The sequence below is a fragment of the Benincasa hispida genome, chromosome 4 (assembly GCF_009727055.1).
Source record: "Benincasa hispida cultivar B227 chromosome 4, ASM972705v1, whole genome shotgun sequence".
NCBI classification, from domain to species: Eukaryota; Viridiplantae; Streptophyta; class Magnoliopsida; order Cucurbitales; family Cucurbitaceae; genus Benincasa; species Benincasa hispida.
Genome location: NC_052352.1, coordinates 31,647,600 through 31,669,896, shown reverse-complemented (window position 1 = coordinate 31,669,896; position 22,297 = coordinate 31,647,600).

Genomic DNA, 22,297 nt, shown 5'->3' with positions numbered 1-22,297 from the left:
AGCTGACTAAACTCTTTAGCCACAAAATTCTCCATCCGTTAACTATTAGTGATTCCACTAAAGACCAATAGCTTAACTCTTCTTACCACAGATATATTTTTGTGTCCATTGGATATAACCAATCATGAGTACAATGACCCTTCACAGATGCTCGTAAGTACAGCTGGGCCAATTTATCATTTCGCCCCTGTAGTTACATTTCACTCTTTAAGTACCACTGATTCCTCTAATGAACAATACAACATACTCCAACTATGTTTGAATACCTCTGGGGCCAAGAGAAGGTGTGTGGCGCCACATCGTTCAAGCCCTAGAATCAGCCCTTAAAGGAACCATCTATCTACTTACCCCTGAGTTTGGTAGAGGATGGAGGAGAAGTCTTCGTGTAGACGATAAGCGCGGGTGAGAAGAACTTTACTATCGTATAGCGGAGACGTTTATCGTATAGTAGAGTACACGATCGTTTAGGAAAAACTAGACGATCGTTTAGATGAATGAGATTCTATCGTATAGGCTCTCGCAACGCCTTTCACGGTTTCTTTTTGGGTACAGGATATCAAAAACAAGACTAAATTAATTCTTCAAAATGAAAACGATTTTCATACTTTAACCTGTCGGTTATCTATTTTCTCACAACACTCGCGCAACGCACACCTCCCGGTGGTTTGCTACATGCTTCATATTCCTATGTCGCATGATTAAGTGTGCGATACTCTAACAGTCTTACTCAGTGATGCAATGAAAGTAAAGGATACTAAGTAAATGAAGATGGCGATGGAATCGAATGAAATATAGAAATGCATTGATCACAAAATGTATTAATTCCTTAAGCAAAAATGTAATACAATACAAAGAAAGAAGAGAAATGGAGGGCCAGCTAGAAGCAATTTCTTGCTTTCAGCAGATGTGTGTCAAGGCTACCGGTGGTGCCATGGATGGGCGGTGGAGTAGACTCTCTTGAGCTCTAACTCCAGTGAAGGCTTCGATCGTCACTCGGAATGATTGAAGGGATGAAAAACTCTCAAGCTATCTTCTCACACTTTGGTCTGGATCACAAGGGTCCACCCGAAGGTAGAAACTTGGATGATTTCAAGTTCTGCTCAACGGCCTCTATTTATAGAGCTTAATCGTCAACAACATCAATGGACCTGCTCTGATTCTGACACTCGCAGTTTGATGGTCCTTTTCTGAATCTCAGCTGCTAATGACGTGGTAGGTGAAATGTCAACATCATCTTTTTGATAATCCCAGTGTATGCGTTCATGTTTGCATTCCACCAACCTTGCGATCGCCCTTCTATTATGGTTATTCTCTGTAGTCGTAATCTCTCTGTGATGACCGCATTCGCTTGACAGCCGCAACTTCTATGCGATGGACGCATGCAGTTAATGGCCGTAACATCCATGCGTTGAACGTATGCGTTTACTTTTGTGATGGAGAGATTCCCCGCATGCAGTCGTCTTTGTGATAGCCTGGTTTCCACGCATGCGATCACTTTCTGCGGTTGCTACAAAAATAAACAATTGAACGCATAATAATGCATAATAGTGGGTTAGCTGAGATTCTTAATGTCGATCGATGCAAACTCGTTTTCTCATGAATTCCTAACATATTCGCCTCATATTCTACTTAACAACCCTCATAATTCTAAATAAAAGGCCTATAATGACATGCATTTCTGCCCGTCATCAGTCTCCTCAAGATTACCATTAAGAAAGGTAGTCTTGACATCCATTTTCCGTATTTCGTAATCATAAAATGTGGCTATGGACATGAGAATCCTAATAGACTTCAGCATGACAACAGGTGAGAAAGTTTCCTCATAGTCAACTCCCTCAACCTAGGTATAACCCTTTGCCATGAGTCTAGCCTTAAAGGTTTTCACCTTTCCATCTATACCTCTCTTTCGCTTATAGATCTACTTACACCCAATAGGTCTTACCCCAACAAGTGGATCAACAAGCTCCCATACGTTATTGAAGTACATAGACTCCATTTCCTAGTTCATGGCTTTAACCCATTCATCTTTGTCAACATCCTCCATTGCTTTCTTAAAAGATAACAGATCCTCGACCCCATCATTTGTAAAGATGTTTTGGGCTTCAGTCAAACCCATGTAGTGATTCGGTGGGTTCATAACCCTTCTACTATGTTGACGCAGTCTCAACGCTTGAGCTGGTTGACTAGATGTTCCGACCTCAACAACTCTTGTTGATCTGTCAGCCTATTCAACAACTCTTGTTGAACCCTCAGCAGTCTCACTAGAGATCTCACGCAAAATGAGCTTGCTTCGTGGCTTATGATCCCGTATGTGGTCTTCTTCCAAGAAGATAGCATTTGTAGGAACAAACACTTTGTTCTCACTTGAATCATAGAAGTATCCACCTCTTATTTTCTTGAGGTAGCCTACAATGAGGCAAAACTTCGAATGCGGGTCCAATTTCATTGGATTAGTCACTAGCACATGTGTCAAACAGCCCCAAATCCTGAAGTGGCGTAAACTACCTTTACTGCCTCTCTACAACTCAAAAGATGTTTCATAAACATTTTTCGAGGGAACAATGTTCAGGATATAACATGCAATCTCCACTACAAAACCCCAAAACAAGTCTGGAAGATGAGAATAACTCATCATAGACCGAACCATGTCCAAAAAGGTTTTGTTTCTTCTTTCTGATACACTATTCTGCTGAGGTGTACTAGGGGTCAAGAGTTGGGACACAATCCATGTTCTATCATATAGACCTGGAATTGGAGGTCCATATTGAAGGATCTCATACCGAGAGTTTCATGAGCGGGCTTAGATCGCTTCGATTTCACAGTGACTGAAACATAAACGATATACATTCCATAATAACAGTTATGCATATTAAACTCATCAACGGTATGCTCAGAATACAATAAAACATAGAGAAAAGGGGTTCATACCAGAGGAAGAATGTCTTCGTATGTGCGAACCCACAGCAGTGGAAAAAACATCCCACCGATCTACCAGCACCTGACGAGTCTATTGACTGTTACTGCACGATCCGAATGTACACGAACAAGGCCATGTGGACAACACCACCACAAGGGAAACCCGAGTATCCTCAGCATCAAAAACCCAAAGAGTGGGCTCTGGTGAGTTTGGTAGAGGATGGAGGAGAAGTCTTCGTGTAGACGATAAGCGCGGGTGAGAAGAACTTTACTATCGTATAGCGGAGACGTTTATCGTATAGTAGAGCTACACGATCGTTTAGGAAAAACTAGACGATCGTTTAGATGAATGAGATTCTATCGTATAGGCTCTCGCAATCGCTCTTTCACGGTTTCTTTTGGGTACAGGATATCAAAAACAAGACTAAATTAATTCTTCAAAATGAAAACGATTTTCATACTTTAACCTGTCGGTTATCTAATTTCCTCTAAAATAATGTATCTCATACATTTAGCCAATTATATCATATATAATTAACCATCCAATTATATCATATATTATCGAACTTCCTCTTGTCAATTTGAACATTTCAAATTAACTTAAACACTGGTTCTCGACTTTATCCAAGCTACCCAGATGACCTAATGAACCTGTGGCTCAAAGCTCCAACGGTATGTGAATAGCTGACTAAACTTTTTAGCCACGAGATACACCATCCGTTAACTGTTAGTGATTCCACTAAAGACCAATAGATGAACTCTTCTTACCACAGATATATTTCTGTGTCCATTGGATATAACCAATCATGAGTATGACGACCCTTCACAGATGCTCGTAAGTACAACTGGGCCAATTTATCATTTCGCCCCTATAGTTACATCTCACTCTTTAAGTACCACTGATTCCTCTAATGAACAATACAACATACTCCAACTATGTTTGAATACCTCTCGAGCCAAGAGAAGGTGTGTGGCGCCACATCGTTCAAGCCCTAGAATCAGCCTTTAAAGGAACCATCTATCTACTTACCCCTGCCTCGAGGAAGGAATGAATTCCATCTTGTATAGTTGAGTTCCCAGCTCCCAAATCAGACGTATCCCCAAAATGGTAGGTTTGAATCGGTAACTTGGCCACTCGCACCCATACAAATCAAAGGACCGCCCTCAATGGCAGGAGTTCCCAATCACTCAGGATTGAGGTCGTGTTACCTATGGTCACCCTAGTGAAGTGAAGTCTCTGTCATGAATGGTGTTATATAACAAGACATTAACACTTCATGGTCAGGTCTTATACAAATTCTTTGTATAGGACGCCCCTGCTCGCATGTCCCCAACACGAATGATAAGGATCAGATCATCTGTGGCAAGTCACAACACTTGTGACCATTCTACAAAGCAGGCCGCGTCTGTAGCATTACTAGGATAAGGTTTCCCTCCTATATCTATAGACTACAGACCATTTTGGTTATCACTCAAGACATGATCCACTTGTATGTCACCACATACATGCTTGAGTCACATACAGATAACCAAGGATTTTATGTTTATTGGTTTGTGGTAAAGTAAATAAAACAAATAAATGAGCAAAACAACAAGATGTGAAGTAAATATCATATATTAACAATCACAAGTGTTCATATATACTGTTTACAAACTACAGGACACGAGACTTTAGGGCATCAACCCCAACACATATACTCTCCACCACGATCAGATCATAGTGTTTTTATCTTCTTACCTAACAAGTTTTCAACTTAAGCCTTATGTTCCTTGAACTTGTCAAGAGCTTCGGACTTACGTTGCATTAGGTAAAGATACTTGAACCTTGAATAATCATCTATGAAAGAGATGAAATATTCATACCCACCTCAAGCTCTAATATTCATCGGACCACAGAGGTCTAAATGTACAAGCTCCAAGGCTTCCTTGGCTCTATAACCTTTTGTAGTAAAAGGTTGTTTGATCATCTTGCCTTCGAGGCATGATTCACATACTGACAAGTAGTTTTCTTCTAAACTCTTTAGAAGTCCACATTTCACCAACTTCTCAATCCTATTGAGGTTGATGTGACATAATCTTAGATGCCAAAGATGGGCATTTTCCTTAGGAGAAATCTTTGGTCTTTTAGCTGTTGTTGTCGTACTGAACATTTCAGTGTTAAACAAGGCTTTTATGACTAATGACCTTAGTACATATAAGTTACTTTCCACTGAACAATAACCAATCTCCATTCCATTCTTGAAAATAAACACTTTATTCTCAGAAAAAGAGACGGTATAGCCTTGTTCAATGAGACAAAAAACCGAGATTAAGTTCCTTTTAATATAAGAAACTACAAAAACATTATCCAGCAACAGATAACATTTCTTGTCATAAAATCACTTCAACCTGCCTACAGCAACAGTTGAAACAAACTCACCAGTATCGACTCGTAGAGTCATCTCTCCCTGTGGCAACATTTGCCAGGAACTAAATCCTTAGTAAGAGAAACTGACATGATAGGTAGCACCCAAATCTAAGATCCAGACAGAATCATCATTCTCTACCAGACACGTCTCCAAGACCAATAAATAAGATTTACTGTCTTGTCGCCTCTTTTGGAGAGTAGTGGGATCAATGTCAGAACAACTGACACTACTAAGAATGTCATCCATCCATTTATGCTCGAAAAGTAAGAACTGACGTTCAAACAAATCTTGCAGTGAGTCCATGATCTCGCGTGTAATGATCATGTTTTCAACCCTTTTCGCCAAAATATCAGGTATGTTAGCCAAAATGTGAAGTCGGGCCAACGAATTAGCCTTCATCTACACTTCATATGCATTGCAAACACTTCACGGTGCATCAAGGGTTGGGACTTGAGGACACTTCTCAACCATGACAAATACGAGGTCGTTTGCTACGAAATACGTTTCACACGATTCTTTCCACTGTAAGTAGTTGGTCATATTAAAAGCACTAAACGAAAATACTAATGCGTTGCTGAAAAGAAAAACATATTGACCTACATTAAGTTTTAAGCAAATACCCGTTGTAAAACAAAATAACATCCAATAAGGTTTTAGCAAAACTAATTTGAACCTCGTGTGACATCTAGTTTCGCAATGACGCTTCAAAGGTTTAGGACAAAAGCTGCCGAAGGAAGATTAATTATCCCTCCTCTGAATTGAGAAGTTCTCAACCAGTCATTAATACTAGAACAACTCCTGCTCCTATAACGACTAGCTATCATTGATTTGGCCAAGAGATCATTAACTTACTTAACAATCTACCGTAAGTGTGACCTGCCATTTTAGGCCCCAGAGATCTACCCTAAAAAGCCAATCCGAAGGGAAAAAATCCAATTGGGGCAAAACCTAAAGCGACCCTATCCATTTCTGGAGTTCACTTTGATCTTGACCAACTGCACAAAACCCATCCAAAGGGGGACGCTCCTAGGGTGCCACGAGGGAGTACAGAATGATCTCATGGTGTGAACCAATGACAGAGACCATAAGACGTGTTACCATACACCCTTCACCCATCTACTATAAACACTCTCTCCGTCCACCTTGATATTGACTCATGCAAACACCATCTAAAGGGGGATGCTCCCAGGGCACCATAAGGCCAAGCATGAATCTCACGGTGTGAACATACAGGGAGAAACGTGAGTGGAATCATAGACATATTGATACATCTCTTCCTCCCACTGAGTATTTTATAACCTAGGGTTTAGCTTACTTAGGAAAAACACGACTAAGGATTTTAACTAAGTGACATTTAGGTTTGCCCAAGAGTAACTTTTACCTTGGATAGTGAAGCAACTGTTTTATCATTGTCCATTAAACTCTTTAACGGAGTCTTTGACCAAATAGTCGTATGCTTGTTGAAAATCTATCTAATTCATCTTTCCATGTAGGTTCCCAGGTAGGGGTGTTATGTTTCCATCAACTTAAGAACCCCAGCCTAGCCAGAACCCGCCTTAGACAAAAGGTCCCTTATAGATAGATTTAAAACAAATTTAATCTTTTATGCCAACCAATTTAATCCTATTAAATCAATTTTAAAAGATTAATCTAGGTTACTAAACTCTTTAGAACCACTTGAACTTAGGTCTATCTCAATCCAATTTAAAAACCCTTTTAAAAAACTTGAGTTCACCCTAAGTCTGCATACAACTCTTTCTTATTGATTTTAGGTTTAATTTCCTTTATAACACTTATAAATGGAAACCATAACCATAATGCTAAGCTAACACATGCAAGGCATTCATGACGATTATAAACAGCCTAAATGTCATGCTCAATGCATTGTCTATTTATTGCTACTTCTTTGATATAACACTTATACAAAACAGCAATGAAACAAGCACAACATGTTTCCATTCATCCTTAGACTATAAAACTGATAATAAAAGGATGATGCATGATAATTCTCACTGCATGCAAAATATAACTCTTATATTTCATGATGCATACGCATGCTTTCAAGTAATTTCTTCATGCTCGATTATAACATTTATAATACATGACGCAAGAATAATTGCACAACCTAAGGTGGGTTTTAAACTATATGTCAAACACTTTGGCATATAAACACCATACATCACATGTATAAAAAGTAAATGTTGATGAATCGGGTGAAATTGCCTTAAAACCACAAAAATTAAAGCTAACTATTACAAAAACAAGGAGTCTCCGGTTCAAACAGGCGAACCGGGTCTTGAACCGCTCGGACAAAGCATCGCATCTCCAACCATCATGTACTAAACTCCTCGCGATCATCTACACGATAAAAAAAAGGCTTCGTTCTATCACTTACCAACGCTCCCAGAGCTAAACAATCGTTTAGCAAATACTACACAATCGTGTACCTTTTACTAAACGATGAAGCCTGCGGTACATGATTGCTTAGCGTGCTCCGCACAATGCATGCCTTATGTGATCATCTAAACAACTATGATGCGGCAAAGCACCATCGCCTAAACGATTGCTTGCTAGAGCCTACCGTATCGTATTATGCGCGGATCGTTTAGTAAATGACTACCATCACTTAGATAATCCCAATGATCGTTTTACTTAGGCTAAAGATACGACCAATGCTCGGTCTTCTTCCTCGTTGAGAACTTGTATCTCCATGCTTCGAAACTTCATCATGAATGATCAACTACCTCAAACTCTTTGAATTGCAGACCTCGATTTCGGGTAATTCACCAAAAACACACGGGCTCTTAACAAATTAACACTTTGTAATTGAAAGAAAAGCTTAACTAAAGGAATTAAACCCAAAACATGCAATTAGATAGCAAAAAACTATAAAGCATTCTACGTTCATCCAATTTTAGCATATTAAGGAACATGTTCACAAATATAAATTAGGGCTTGATGATATACCTTTGAAGATTTTCTTCAATCACGAATTCAGCTCTAATCTTCACTCCAAACCGATAATGACACACCTGATCTTCCTGCTTTCTCTGGACCTAGATTGGGTCTGACGACCCAAGATGAACTGAAATTTTGAGGGAATTTCGAGAGAAAATCTAGTTTATTAGTTTCAAGATGAAGAACACTTCCTCATTTCAACCTCAACAAAACACACTTTTGCGTGTCCTTTCTTCAGCAAAATGAATTGAGTTTTTATTTAATTCCATTATGCAATCTTAAATTGATTTGAGGATGACTAAACATTTGATATTGAGTGAAAATTGGGTGTCTCATGTGGGATAAACCTACTAAGTCCATTTTTCCATTTTTTCAATTTACTAAATAAAACCAATTTCTCTTTAATTAAATTTTCAAAAAAATTAATTAAAACAAATGGTATTTAATATTTGAATTTTCCAAAATTCAAATTTTCTAATTTTAAATAAATTAATTGTAAATATTAATAAAAACAAGTAATTTATATTTTAATATCTAATATTAAATTATTTACACCATTAATTCCACAAACATGAATCCTCATTCACGTAATTTTAATATTTAAATCATATTTAAATGTTATCCAATTCTCCAATTTTATTTAATTCGTTAATTAAACATGTAATTATATCACATTTAATTATTAACTCCCTCGATTCAAATTTGAACACTTCAAATTTACTCATCACTCTATTCTACGGTTTAATCTATTTGTGAGTTAGTAGAGGGACCTAATGAACCTACAGATCATGGGCTCCAATGATCCGAGATTAACCGGTTAAACTCTTTAACCCGAATTAACCAACATTCGTTAACTACCGAATCACTCCACTAAAGCCCAATAGTTGCACTCCCTTCACTGTAGATATAATTGTATCTACTCGATATAACCATAATTAGTAAGTCAACCTTACACAAATTGTTCATAATAATAGTCGGGTCAAAAGTTGTTTTACCCCGAGATTACATCTTGTTTCTTAAGTTCCACTAATCCTCTAATGAATAATTGGTTTGTGATCCAATCACTAAACTAAGTCCCTCTTGACCCAATGAGAATGTGGGGCCCCCTGTTCAAGACCCGGAGTCAGCACTTAATGGAACAACCTCTATACTATCCCTAAAAGTAGGTAGGAGAGAATTCTATCTTGCACCCTATGTCCCAAGCTATCTACCTGTTGGGTTTTATGTCCTAAAACTCGCAGTTTGTAAAAAGATAAACATATTCTATAGCCAATAAACTTATTATTGATTCTATAAATTGCATACATGAAAATCTAAATCAAATAAACTAAGATTCATGGCTATTATATGAATACTTGAACTTTATCTAGAGACATAGAGATGGATCAAGTTCGAGTAAACAACCCAAACGGTCTATAGTACATGATTAAGGTTGGATACTTTATTCTCGTAACACTATTGGATACGGCCTACTCTGTGGCTATTACAAGTTGTTGTAAAGATACTACAAACGAAGTTATCCAGATTCGTTCATGTATTGACATGAGGAGTGGGGGCGTCCTATGCAATGAGTTTGCATAAGATCAGACCAAGAAATAAGTCACTCTTACTTTATAACGTTGTTTACTGTATAAGACTCACTATTTCACTTAGATGACCTAGTTAACTCGATCTTAATTCTGAGCTAACTACAAACTCCTATTTATTTGAGATTATCCTTAGATTTTCATAGGTGAGGGTTGGCTGAACAGTGTCGGCTCAATAAACCTCCCATTTCAGGGGTAAGACCGGGTAGATAGTTAGGGACATAGGATGCAAAATGGAATTCACGCCTACCCGATTTAGGAATAGGAGAAAGGTTGTTCTCTTAAGTACTGAATCTAGGTCTTGAATAAGGAGCCTCACCCTCTCATTGGGTTGAGAGGGATCTGGTTTAGTGACTGGATCACAAACCAATTGTTGATTAGAGGATCAGTAGGAACTTAAGAAACAAGACGTAATCTCGGGGGTAAAACAGACATTTGACCCAGCCGTTGAACAACCTGTGAAGGGTCGACTTACTAATTATGGTTAAATCATGCGGATATAATATATTTTTAGTGAGGGGAGTGCAACTATGGGCTTTAGTGGAGTGAACGATTAGTTAACGAATAGGGATTAATTCGGTGTAAAGAGTTTAGCTAATTAATCTCAGATCGTTGGAGCTCATGATTTGTAGGTCCACAAGGTCCCCCTACTAGCTCGTAAATGGATTAGCCTTAGAGTAGCGTGATGAGTTAATTTGAAACGTTCAAATTAGAATTAAGGGAATTAGTAATTATATGAGATATAATTACGCGTTTAATTTTTAAATTAAATGGAATTAGAGAATTAATTAATATTTAAATATGATTTAAATATTAAATTCATAAAGGTGGAATTTGTGTAAAATTAATTCAATATTTGATATTAAATTAATTAGAATTAATTAAATTATTTAATTAATTAATTATTATTAATTAGAAAATCAGTTTATGAAATTAATTTTGTAAAATTAATAATAATTTCAATTTTTGAAATCGAAATTGATTTTAGAAACCAATTTGTAAAATTGAAAAAATAGAAAATGAGAAGAGATGAAAAGTCCACTCACTTTCATGAAGTAGCTCACTTAAAACCCACTTGCTCTTGCTTCAATTTACCAAGCATGAGCTGCATCTCATGCAACCTTCTTCTATGCATGATTGTCCTATAATAAATAGAGAAGATAGAAGTGGAAATGAGACATGCAAGAGTTGATGAACTTGCTGAAGTTTTGTTGAAAACTTGTATGGTTGAAGAAGTGACTCCTTTCTAGGTGCGATCTTATACAAACTCTTTGCATAGGACTCCCCCATTCGCATGTCTCCACATGAACGAATCATGATCACTTCATTTGTAGCACTTTACAAAAATTGTAACATTTACAAAGTGGGTTGCATCTGATAGTGTCCCCCAAATAAGGTACCTAACCTTATCCGTATACTATAGACCATTTTGACTATTTACTCAAACTTGATCTATTTTTATATCTCCATATAAAATTTAAGTACTCAAGTAATAGTCATGGATCTTAGTTTATTGGATTTAGGTTATTTTTAAAAAGAAATGAACCATTTAATCATTCAATAACAACTTTATTGAATCAAACTTCAATAACATCTATATTGATTAACAGAATAAGTTTATTGTTCTCAAATCACGAGTTTTAGGATATAAAACCCAACAGTGCCACCATGCTGCAATGAAAAATTCTAATTTTTCTAAATGAATTAGGGTTTTGATTTGCCTATAAAAGAAGAGGTTCTTAACCTTCCTATGCACGAAATTCCAGAGCCAGAAAGTGAGTTTTAGTTGTATAAAAGAGTAGAGAGTCTGAGAGAAGTCGTGGAGAGTCCGTTCAAGGCTCCAAGGTGCAAATCATAGCAAAATTTGATGATCTTCAAGATAGGGAAGGACTTCAACAATAGCTTTTCTTTTTTCTTCTCATCTTCTTTGTTATTTATGTTTACCAATTCATAGGCGATTATGTTTTTTATAATAATTATGAGTGGCTACACTCTTTAGTTCTAGGATTTTGACAAAGTTCCTTATGGATTTAATAAATTAATGTATAGAGTTTTTATGAATTTGATCAATTGTTATGTTTTTCAGTATCATTGTGTTTAATTTCTTATTGACTGACCATCAATAAATCTTAGATTAAATATTCAATTAGAATGATTGCATGTTTAATTGGATCTATGAAAAATTCGAGGACTCCTCACTTTGATCATAGATTTAAAAAAACTGCACAAGCGTGTACTATAACAACAAAATGATCACAACAAAAGAATCAAAAAAGAACACATAGAAGTTAATAACCCAGTTCGGTGATAAACATCTACGTCTGTAGGCAATGTGCCAGGAAAGATAATTCTCTAATATTAAAGAGTCAAACGATTACAATGTAGTACTTATCTGTAATGTAATGACTATTACAGTGATTCATGTAGAGTCTAATTCACAAGTTCCCCCTAGATGTGAGATTCCGAGGTTGATGCCTTAAATCTCATGGTTTCGTAGTTTATGAATCATTTGTATAAATAAAGTATTTATTTAATAAAATAAAATATTATTTTATTTGACATTTAGTTTGCATTAACCCAAAACCAATCAACTAAGATGCTAGGTTATTTAATGTAGCTTAAATATGTATATGGTGATACACAAGTGGATCATGTTTAAGTAATAATCGGAAATATCTATAGTAGATGGATAAAGTTAGGTACCATATCTTAGTGACACTACTGATACAACCCACTTTTTAATTGTTATAATTGTTGTAAAGTGTTATAAATGATATGATCCTGACCATTCATCTAGAGATATGTGAGTGGGGGTATCCTGTATAAAGAGTTTCTATAAGGATAGACCATGAAATGATTAATCTCTTCATAATACCGTTACTTGAGGAGACTTTCATTTCACTAGAACCATAGGTGACTTGACCTTAATCCTGAGTGAGTTGTGAACTCTTGCTTTTGAGGGTGATCCTTTTATCTATATGGTTGAGAGTGATCAGACTCACTGACTTAATATGCCTAGCATTTTGGGGATATATCCAAGTAGGGAGCTGGGAACACAACTATACAAGAAGGAATTCACTCCTTCCCATTATTAGTGTAAGTTGATAAATTGCTCCCATAAAAGCTGATTTCAGGTCTTGAACAATGAGGTGCTTCACCCTCTCATTGCTCAGAGAGAGGGCTAGTTATAGTTAAACTATGACTAATTGTTCATTAGAGGGATCAGTGGTACTTAAGGAGTTAGATATAACTATAAGGGTAAAATGGTAATTTTGACCCAATTGTAGTTATAAGCAATTTGTGAGGGTCAACTTACTGTTAATTAGTTATATTCAATGGACACAGAAATATATCTACAGTACGAAGAATATAGCTCGTGGTCTCTAGCAGAGTGACCGACAATTAATGAATGTTGATTGATTTAATTACATAGTTTAATTAATTAATCTTGTATCATTTGAGCTTCTAATTTGTAGGTTCATAAGGTCCCCTTACTAGCTCAATAAAAGTTAATGAGAATCAATTAATTTTGAATTGATTTGAATTGTTCAAATTAATTAAAGGGAATTAATTCTATAAGATGCAATTAATATAATATGTATGGATACATTATAATGTAAAATTTATTAAGAGAGATAAATATTTGAATATGATTCAAGTAGTAAGTGTATGAATGTGATTCATATAAAAACTGTAGGTTAAAATTATTATGAATATGATCATATTGAAATTATAGGTTATATGAGAGAATGTAAAGTTAGTTTATATTTTGTGTGATATAATATAAACTATATGTTATAAGATATAGGAAAATTTTTAGCGATAGAAAAAATGTCAAACTATTTACAGAAATAGCTAAAAAAAAGCATTGATAGACATTGATAGACTTCTATCAGCGTTTATCACATAGTATCGATGATAGACTTCTATCAGTTTTTATCACGGATAGACACTGATAGATTTCTATCAACCTCTATCAGCCTCTATTAAAGAAGATTAAGTTTTGCTATTTTGTGTAAATAGTTTCCCTAAGATATAATATATATAGTTTGCTTTTACTTATATTATTTTAATATAATTAAAATTAAAAGTAAAGTAACTCCCAAGAGAGTTATTTTACATGATGAAGGTAGTTATTTCATAACTCCCCTCATCTCTCTCGTATAGACATAGAAAGTTTGCTAAAAAATGACATGAAATTGAATATATTTTTTCTCTGCAATTCATCTTCTCCCACTGTGAATTTCTCTCAATCAAAATTGAAGGAATCGGTGGATCTTGTGCGGAAGCGTGGATCGGTTCCAAAATCTTTTTTTTTTTTTACAAACATTGAATTTTATAGAAACCAAAAGAAAAATTATACATTAAATCAAATTTAAAGCATGCATTTATAAATTGAGATAAGGAAATTAGAAACTTACCTTTGAAGAATAACCTTCTTCAAGTAATTTCTTTTCTCCATAATCGATCACAAATAGCAGCGTACTCGAAACCCTAATTGGCCACCACCAATCAGAACCTCATGTATTCTCTAGGATGAGAATCCAAGGAGTTGGGTGGGCTCTTGGTATTTTGAGAGAGAGAGAAATTGAGAGGAGAATCCATAAGAGAAAAGGGTTCTGAAAGATTGTATTTATTTATTATTTTTTTTTTTGTAGAAATTAATATGTTTTCCTTCTTCCAATCCAATTTTTTTTAGAAGAAAAAAAATCCCATAACCATACCACCACTCACGTAGTGAGAGAAAGTTAAGGGAGGGAAGTTATTTCCTTCCCATTAATTAAAATTAAAATTAAAGTTAAATTAATTAATTTCAATTCAAATAAAACTATATATATATATATATATTACTATAGTTATATGATAGAAAACATATAACCTAGGTTTAATATTGTATCACATACAATATAACCTGTAGTTTTACTTCTCTCATCAATAGTATTTAATATAATCTCATTTATATTGAATTTAATTACATCAAATTATATAAATTATATATTTGAATTATATTCAAATATTTATTATTCCTCTCAATAAAACTTTATATTATAATTATCAATATATTATATTAATTATATCATATATATATAAATGAATTAATTAATTATATCAACATATAATTAATCGCTCAAAATAATTTGAACAACAAAATTAATCTAAAAATTGTTCTCATTAATCCTGTCGAAGCTATAGAGGGACCTCATCGCCACTATAGCTAGAAGCTCAATGGTTACTTGAAGAATTAATTAAACTTCTTTTAATTAAATTATTCACATCCATTAACTGTTGGACACTCCACTAAAGACCAACAGCTGCACTCTTCGCACTATAGATATATTTCTGTGTCCATTGAATATAACCAGTGAACATGCGATGACCCCTTCACAAAACTCGTAAGTACAGTTGGTAAAATTTCGTTTTACCCTGTAGTTACATCTAACTCCTTAAGTACCACTATCTGTACCCTTTTTTAATGAATAATACAGCATAGTCCAACTTTGACCAAACCCCTCTCGAACCAGGAGAGGGTGTGCTACCACATTGTTCAAGCCCTAGAATCAGTCCTTAAGGGAGCAATTTATCTACTTACCCCGACCTCAAGGAAGGTGTGAATTCCGTTTTGTGTAGCGATGTTCCCAACTCCCCAATCAAACGAATCCCCAAAATGGTAGGCTTATTGAGTTGGTGATCTAGCCACTCTCATCCAAACAAATCAAAAGATCACCTTCATAGGTAGGAGTTCGCAACTCACCTAGGATTCCGGTCATATCACCTATGGTCATCATGGTGAAATGTAAGTCTCAATTATGAACGTCATTATATAATGAGATTAGTCATTTCATGGTCTGGTCTTATACAAAATCCTTTGTATAGAATACCCACACTCACATGTCTCCACATGAATGATCAAGATCAGATCATTTGTAGCACTTTACAACAATTGTAACATCTATAAAGCAAGTCAAGTTTGTAGTGTCACCAGGATAAGGTATACAGCCTTATCCATCTACTATAGACCATTTAGGTTATCACTTAAACATGATCCACTTGTATGTCTCTACATACATGTTTAAGCTACAGATTGTTGGATTTTATGTCCTAAAACTCGTATTTGTAAATTCATAAATATATTATGTTTTGTTTTTCGATAAAATTGTTATTAAAATTGTAATCTTGAATCCAATAAACTAAGGTCCTGAGGCTATTTAATGTAGTTTGAACTTTATGTAGTGACATAAATGTGGATCAAGTTCAAATATATAGCCAAAATGGTCAATAGTATATGAATAAGGTTGGGCGCCTTATTCTGGAGACACTATGGATGCGGCCTATTTTGTAGTTAGTACAAACGATGTGATCTTAAATCGTTCATGTGGAGACATGAAAGTGGGGGCATCCTATGTAAAGAGTTTACATAAGACTAAACCATGAAATAGTCACTTTTTACGTTCTAAACGCCGTTTTATGTATAAAACTGACTATTTCGTTAATTGATGACCTAGGTAACTTAATCTTAATCCTGAGTTAATTATGAACTCTTGTTCACTCAGAATTATCCTTAGATTTGCATAGGTGAAGGCAGCTCATTATCGCTGGCCCAATAAGCCTCCCATTTCAGGGGTAAGATCAGGTGGATAGCTAAGAACATAGGGTGCGAGATGGAATTCACTTCTACCCGTTATAGGGATAGTAGACAGGTTGTTCCCTTTAGTATTGAATCCAGGTCTTGAACAAAGGGTCCCACCCTCTCCTTGGCCCGAGAGGGGTTCAGTTTATAGGTTGGACCTTAAACCAATTGTTCATTAGAGGATGAGTGGAACTTAGGAAACAAGATGTAGTCTTGGGGGTAAAACAGTTTTTATGACCCAGTCGAGATTACGAACAACCTGTGAAGGATTAGCTTACTAATCATGGTTATATCATATAGACACAAATATATCTATAGTGAGTGGAGTGCAACTACGAGACTATAGTGGAATGACTCATGAATTAATGAATGTTGATTAGCTCCGTTTAAAGAGTTTAGCCAACTAATCTCATATTGTTGGAGCCCATGATCTATAGGTCCATTAGGTTCCCCTACTAGCTCATATGGAATAAACTTAGAACAGTATGATAGAATAATTCGAATTGTTCGAATTAGGGGAAGAGAGAGAAATCGACAAGTATATGTGATATAGTGGTCGATTTTTTAGTTTAGAGATACAGCTTTAATATTTAAATGTGATTTAAATATCAAGAATATGAATACGTTCATATTCGAAAGCTCTGAAATAATGGAAATGGTCAAAGATGTAAAAAGTCAAAGAGTTAACTTTTGACTTTGAAAAGTCAAACTTTGACCGACTTTATATTCAAATGTGATTTGAATTTTGAGAAAATGAATGCGGATTCATGCTTGGGAGGTCAAAATTAGTCAACACGGAAAAAATCATAAAAAGTCAAAATGTTGACTTTTCAGTCAAAGTTTGACTTTGACAAAATGACTATTTTGCCCTTTGACTAAAGTTAGTGGGAAAATCCAAACTTTTGTTGGATAATTCCACTAACAAGATAGTGGGCTAGGTGTTGGCTTATAGTGGAGACATCAAGCCCACTTAGATAGTGGATTTTGAGGTGTTGGGTTTTTATGAATTTGTTTCATGCAATTGTTGCATGGCTTTTTTCTATAAATTTGGGTTTTCAAATTGGATGAAAAACTTTTTCAATTTCTGCAAAATTTAGTTTCTAAAATTGGGCTGAAAAAATAAAAACCCAACCCAAAAAATCCATCTCCTATTTTCATCTTTTTCTCTCTCTCGGTTTCTTCATCCATCGGTTCCCACAATCCGGTTCTAAGTCCAGAGGATAGTAGGTCAGCTCTAGTGGAGATGAAAGCGTTTCGGGAGCTTCAAAGGTAATTTTTCCAGAAAAACCCAAATTAATTAATTTAGGGTTGCATGCTATTTTCCTTTTAATTAGAAGCAATTAGAGTGTAATTAGTTCCTTATTCCGCTGTGTATGTCTCGTGTTCCATCACAGATGATAACCTTGGGTGTTAGTTTATTGGTTTGTGGGTTTAATGCTACTAAATGTCGAATAAAACATCTCATATTTTATTAAATAAATTAAATGTTTATATAATACAATTACAAACTACAGGACCCTATGAGATTTAGGGCATTGACCCCAACAAAAATTCCCTTCTCCCTTACCAAAATTAAGTAAGGAAATCCCACACCTTTGCCTCGTATTCTGACCTTGAGGATAGCAAGGAAGACACTTGTGGTGGTGTCTAGTGTTAGTGTTTTTTAGTTACTGTGTCCGAGAGGATGGGAAGAGATCGTGTTCACCAGAGAGGAATTCATGAAGAAAGAAATCTTTAAGGGTAAGCCTTCTATTTTCCTTTTTCTCTCTTGGAATTAAGAAAGAATGCTTAAGCTTTAATATATTGTTTATCCTCTCTATAATATACTTCTTTTTATTTTAGTTGTTCCATAATTAAATTCATCGATACAAGTGATCACTTGCTTCCGCTGCAAGAATTTGATTTCTTCACTTAGGCTCTCCCTAATTATGCTAATATTAGTGTTAAACACTTCAGTTGTGAAACCCAGATTTTCATTATTCCTACTTAAGCTGGTGTTAAAAGGAATTAACTAAGTGAAAGTTAAATCCTATATTGAAGAGAAGGAAATTTCTAAGTGTTGAATAGATTTTCCTTGAGTAGTTTTGAGTTAAGTTTTAATTGATGAAATTTGGCTAAGTGTAAGGTCAACGGGACCCATGCGTTAAGAGTTAGGAGACATTAATGCATAAGTTGAAAAGGCAACCATGCGTTTGTAAGGTTGGACGCATGATTGGCCAAAGTATTGGCAAGAGGCATTGCCAAGAGTAACCATGCGATGTCACACGGTGATGCATTGCATCGATGCTATGTGGCCGAAGGAATGCGTTGGTACATTGCGGTGATGCGAGGGCATGCGGTGATGCGATGGTATGTCGCGATGGATGCGTTGGACGCAGCAGTGCTATGCAATGATAAGCAGCGATGGATGTGATGGATGCAGCAGTGCAATACTATGCGTTGGTGATGCACAATGCGTTGGTGATGTGCTATGCGTTGGTGATGCATGATGACATGCAGAAATGCATGTCATCTTAGGCTTTTTACTTATATTTATGAAGGTTGTAAGGCAGAATATGCATCGATCATGATAGGAATTCACAAGAATATGAGCTTGCATTGATCAGCATGTTGAATCTCAGCTAACCCGTTATTTTGCGTTAATTATGCATTCAATGTTCTATTTTTGTAGCCAATGCAGGAAATGAACGCAAACGCGGAAACCGGACCATCGCATAGACAGCCGCATGCAGAGAAACACTCCAGCGCAAGGCAAATGCATGGATGTTGCAGTAATCAGTCGTATGTGTCCATCGCATGCGAGTTGCGCTCGTCAAGCGAATGCGGTCATCATGTAAATGGTATGCGGTGATACGAGGGCATGCGGTGATGCGATAGTATGCCACAATGGATACGATGGACGCGATGGACGTGACAGTGCTATGCGATGATAAGTAGCGATGGATGCGATGGATGCGGCAGTGCAATACTATGCGTTGGTGATGCACTATGCATTAGTGATGTGCTATGCTATGCGTTGGTGATGTGCTATGCGTTTGTGATGTGCTATGCGTTGGTGGTGTTATGCGTTGGTGATGCACTATGCGTTGGTGATGTGCTATGCATTGGTGATGTGTTATGCGTTGGTGATGTGCTAAGCGTTGGACATCCGAGGGCATGTGGGCACATAGGACAAGGCTAGTAGTATGCATTGAAGGAGTGTTGGTCATTATCCTAGTTGAATGCATATGAAGTTGGATGAACGCATATGAAGGATGAACGCATATGAAGGATGGACGCATTCAACGACATCATCTGAACATGTGGCTTGTTAGGAGGAATTATTAAGCCTTAAGTAAAAGAGGTGGATGCATAAGAAGACATGCAAAGTCGAGGGCTATGCGTTGGTAAAAAGAGAGCAAGACACCTTGGGTTGCGCTGATGCAAGATTGCATTGATAGTGTGGGGAAGAGACACTTGGACATGCGGCCAAGTAGGAGCTATCGGCCTTAGAGAAATGTTGGACGCATATAAATAGGGCCAAGGACTTCAGATGAGAACTCAAATTCTCTTCAAATGACATAAAGAAGAGTGTATTAGGAGGAGACTATGCGTTGGTAGCAAGACCATGCATTGGTCAAGAGGTTCCAAGAGGGGAGATGCTGTCGGACAAAAAAGACAGGAAATAGCATCAACTTGGGACGAAGAGTTCTCCCAGAATACTCATGCGTTTTATGTGATTCAAAAGCCATCTGAAATCTATGAGAGTCTAGGTTTTAGGATAGGGCTTCCGGAGAAGAAACTCCAAGGAATCGGGCTGGAAAATGAAGAAAAGACAAAAGGGTCGAGTTGTTAGGTAAGCTAGGCCAGTCTTGATGTTTTGATGTTTCCGGACAAACCACCAGGATTTATGAGCTAATATTTTGAGGTAAACTTCCTGAGATATTTTAGATAATATTTGTAGAAGTAAGTAACTCAAGATAAAGCCTAGAACTATGAGTAGTCTAAGCTTTAATTGGAATCTGGAATTTAGGGTTCAAAAGAGGATCCCAGGAAGATCAAGGAACTTCTAGAGATAAAGGTTCCTAAACGACCAAGGTGAATGGTACTTTCCTTTTAAGTCTTAAAGCATATATTTTAGATTAAATTGTATATGCTTAGGTTATGAATGAGTATCTAGCATGAGAATGAGATTATGTGTTCGAGATGGTCAGAGGGTCAATAGACCTAATGCCTGAGCCTATAAGCAAAACCTCATGGGATGGTCAGGGGACCAAGAGGTATAGTTCCTGAGCCTGTGGGAGGATCCTTGTATGGGATGGTCAGAGGGCCGATGGGCCTAGCTTCTGAGCCCATGAGTAGGGAGCTATGTGCACATAAGAGACAAAGGAAACGTAAAGAGTAAGCGTTGTATTAGTATCAGTTATCTATCTACCATGTGTGTAGGTAGACAACATACTTATTCTAAGTAGTTATCAGTTTAGCTATCTACCATGCGCGTAGATAGAGTTAAGATCAGACTCATTCAAGGCTGAGGTTTGAGTGAAACCTCGTATCTATGATATACTTGTTATTTATGAGTTGAAATAGACTCTAGAAGATTCTTACCACTCACTTAGCTTTTTGAAGCTCATTCTATTATTACATGTTTTCTTCCCAGGTAGCGGAAGGTGAGGAGTTCCAAGGTGCTGCTAAGGTCGAGGTCTACCACAAGCCACAGTTACACTTCCAAAGGGTTTTAAAGAGTTGTGTTGTAAACTTTGTTTTTAAGTCTTGGAGTTGTATAAACTTTACATTGTTGTAATAAAATGGGCCTACTTAATCAGTTGTTGTTTGCCTCCTTGACTTAATCAGTTGGTTGTTGAATTTGTTCATTGGTATCAAAGTCGTTTCCGCAAGAGTTATTAGGCAGTAAGTGTCAACCAAAGGGTTGATAACTACTACAGTCATGTCCTTTCCTAGGCTCAGAGAGTAGTCTTGGGCGAGGCGTGATAGCTTGGTATTAGAGCATAAGTTTCTAGGATAATTGAGGAATTAGTCTATACCAGCTTAGTAACAAAGTATAAGTTTCTGGGAAAGTTGAAGGGTGAGTTTATACTAGTTTGGTATCAAAGCATATGTTCTTGGAAACCAGAGGGTTGAGTTAGAAAATATGAGGTTTGAGTTTAGTAAAACCAGAGGGAAGTGTGGTAGAGTAAAGGTTTAAAGAGAAACCTAAGAAATTAGTCAAAGTGAGACTAAGAGGAATGGCAGAAGTGGCATGACCTAGTAGGCAACCGGAGCTGGAACTCACAACGCTACCTGAAGATCTATCGAAGAAGGTGATGACATGCAGATATGCATGTCATCTTAGGCCTTTTACTTAGAATTATGAAGGTTGTTAGGCAGAATATGCGCCGATCATGCTAGGACATTATGAGAAAAAGTGTTTGCGTCGACAGCATATCGAATCTCAACTAACCCATTACTTTACGTTAGTTATGCATTCAATGTTCTATTTTTGTAGCCAATGCAGGAAATGAATGTAAACGTGGAAACCAGGCCTTTATTAGATGACCGCATGCGGAGAAACACTCCATCGCAAGGAAAACGCATCGATCAACGCATGAATGTTGCGATAATTAGTTGTATGCGTCCATCGCATGGGAGTTGCGCTCGTCAAGCGATTACGGTCATCATGTAGAGTTGCGGTGTTAAGTGAATGCGACCATTGAATGACTGCAGCTATGCAACAACGCATTCTAAAGGGATCAACGCAAGGTAGACGGAATGAACACATCAACGCATCTACCTCGAGAAAATCCAAAGTTGATGTTGACATT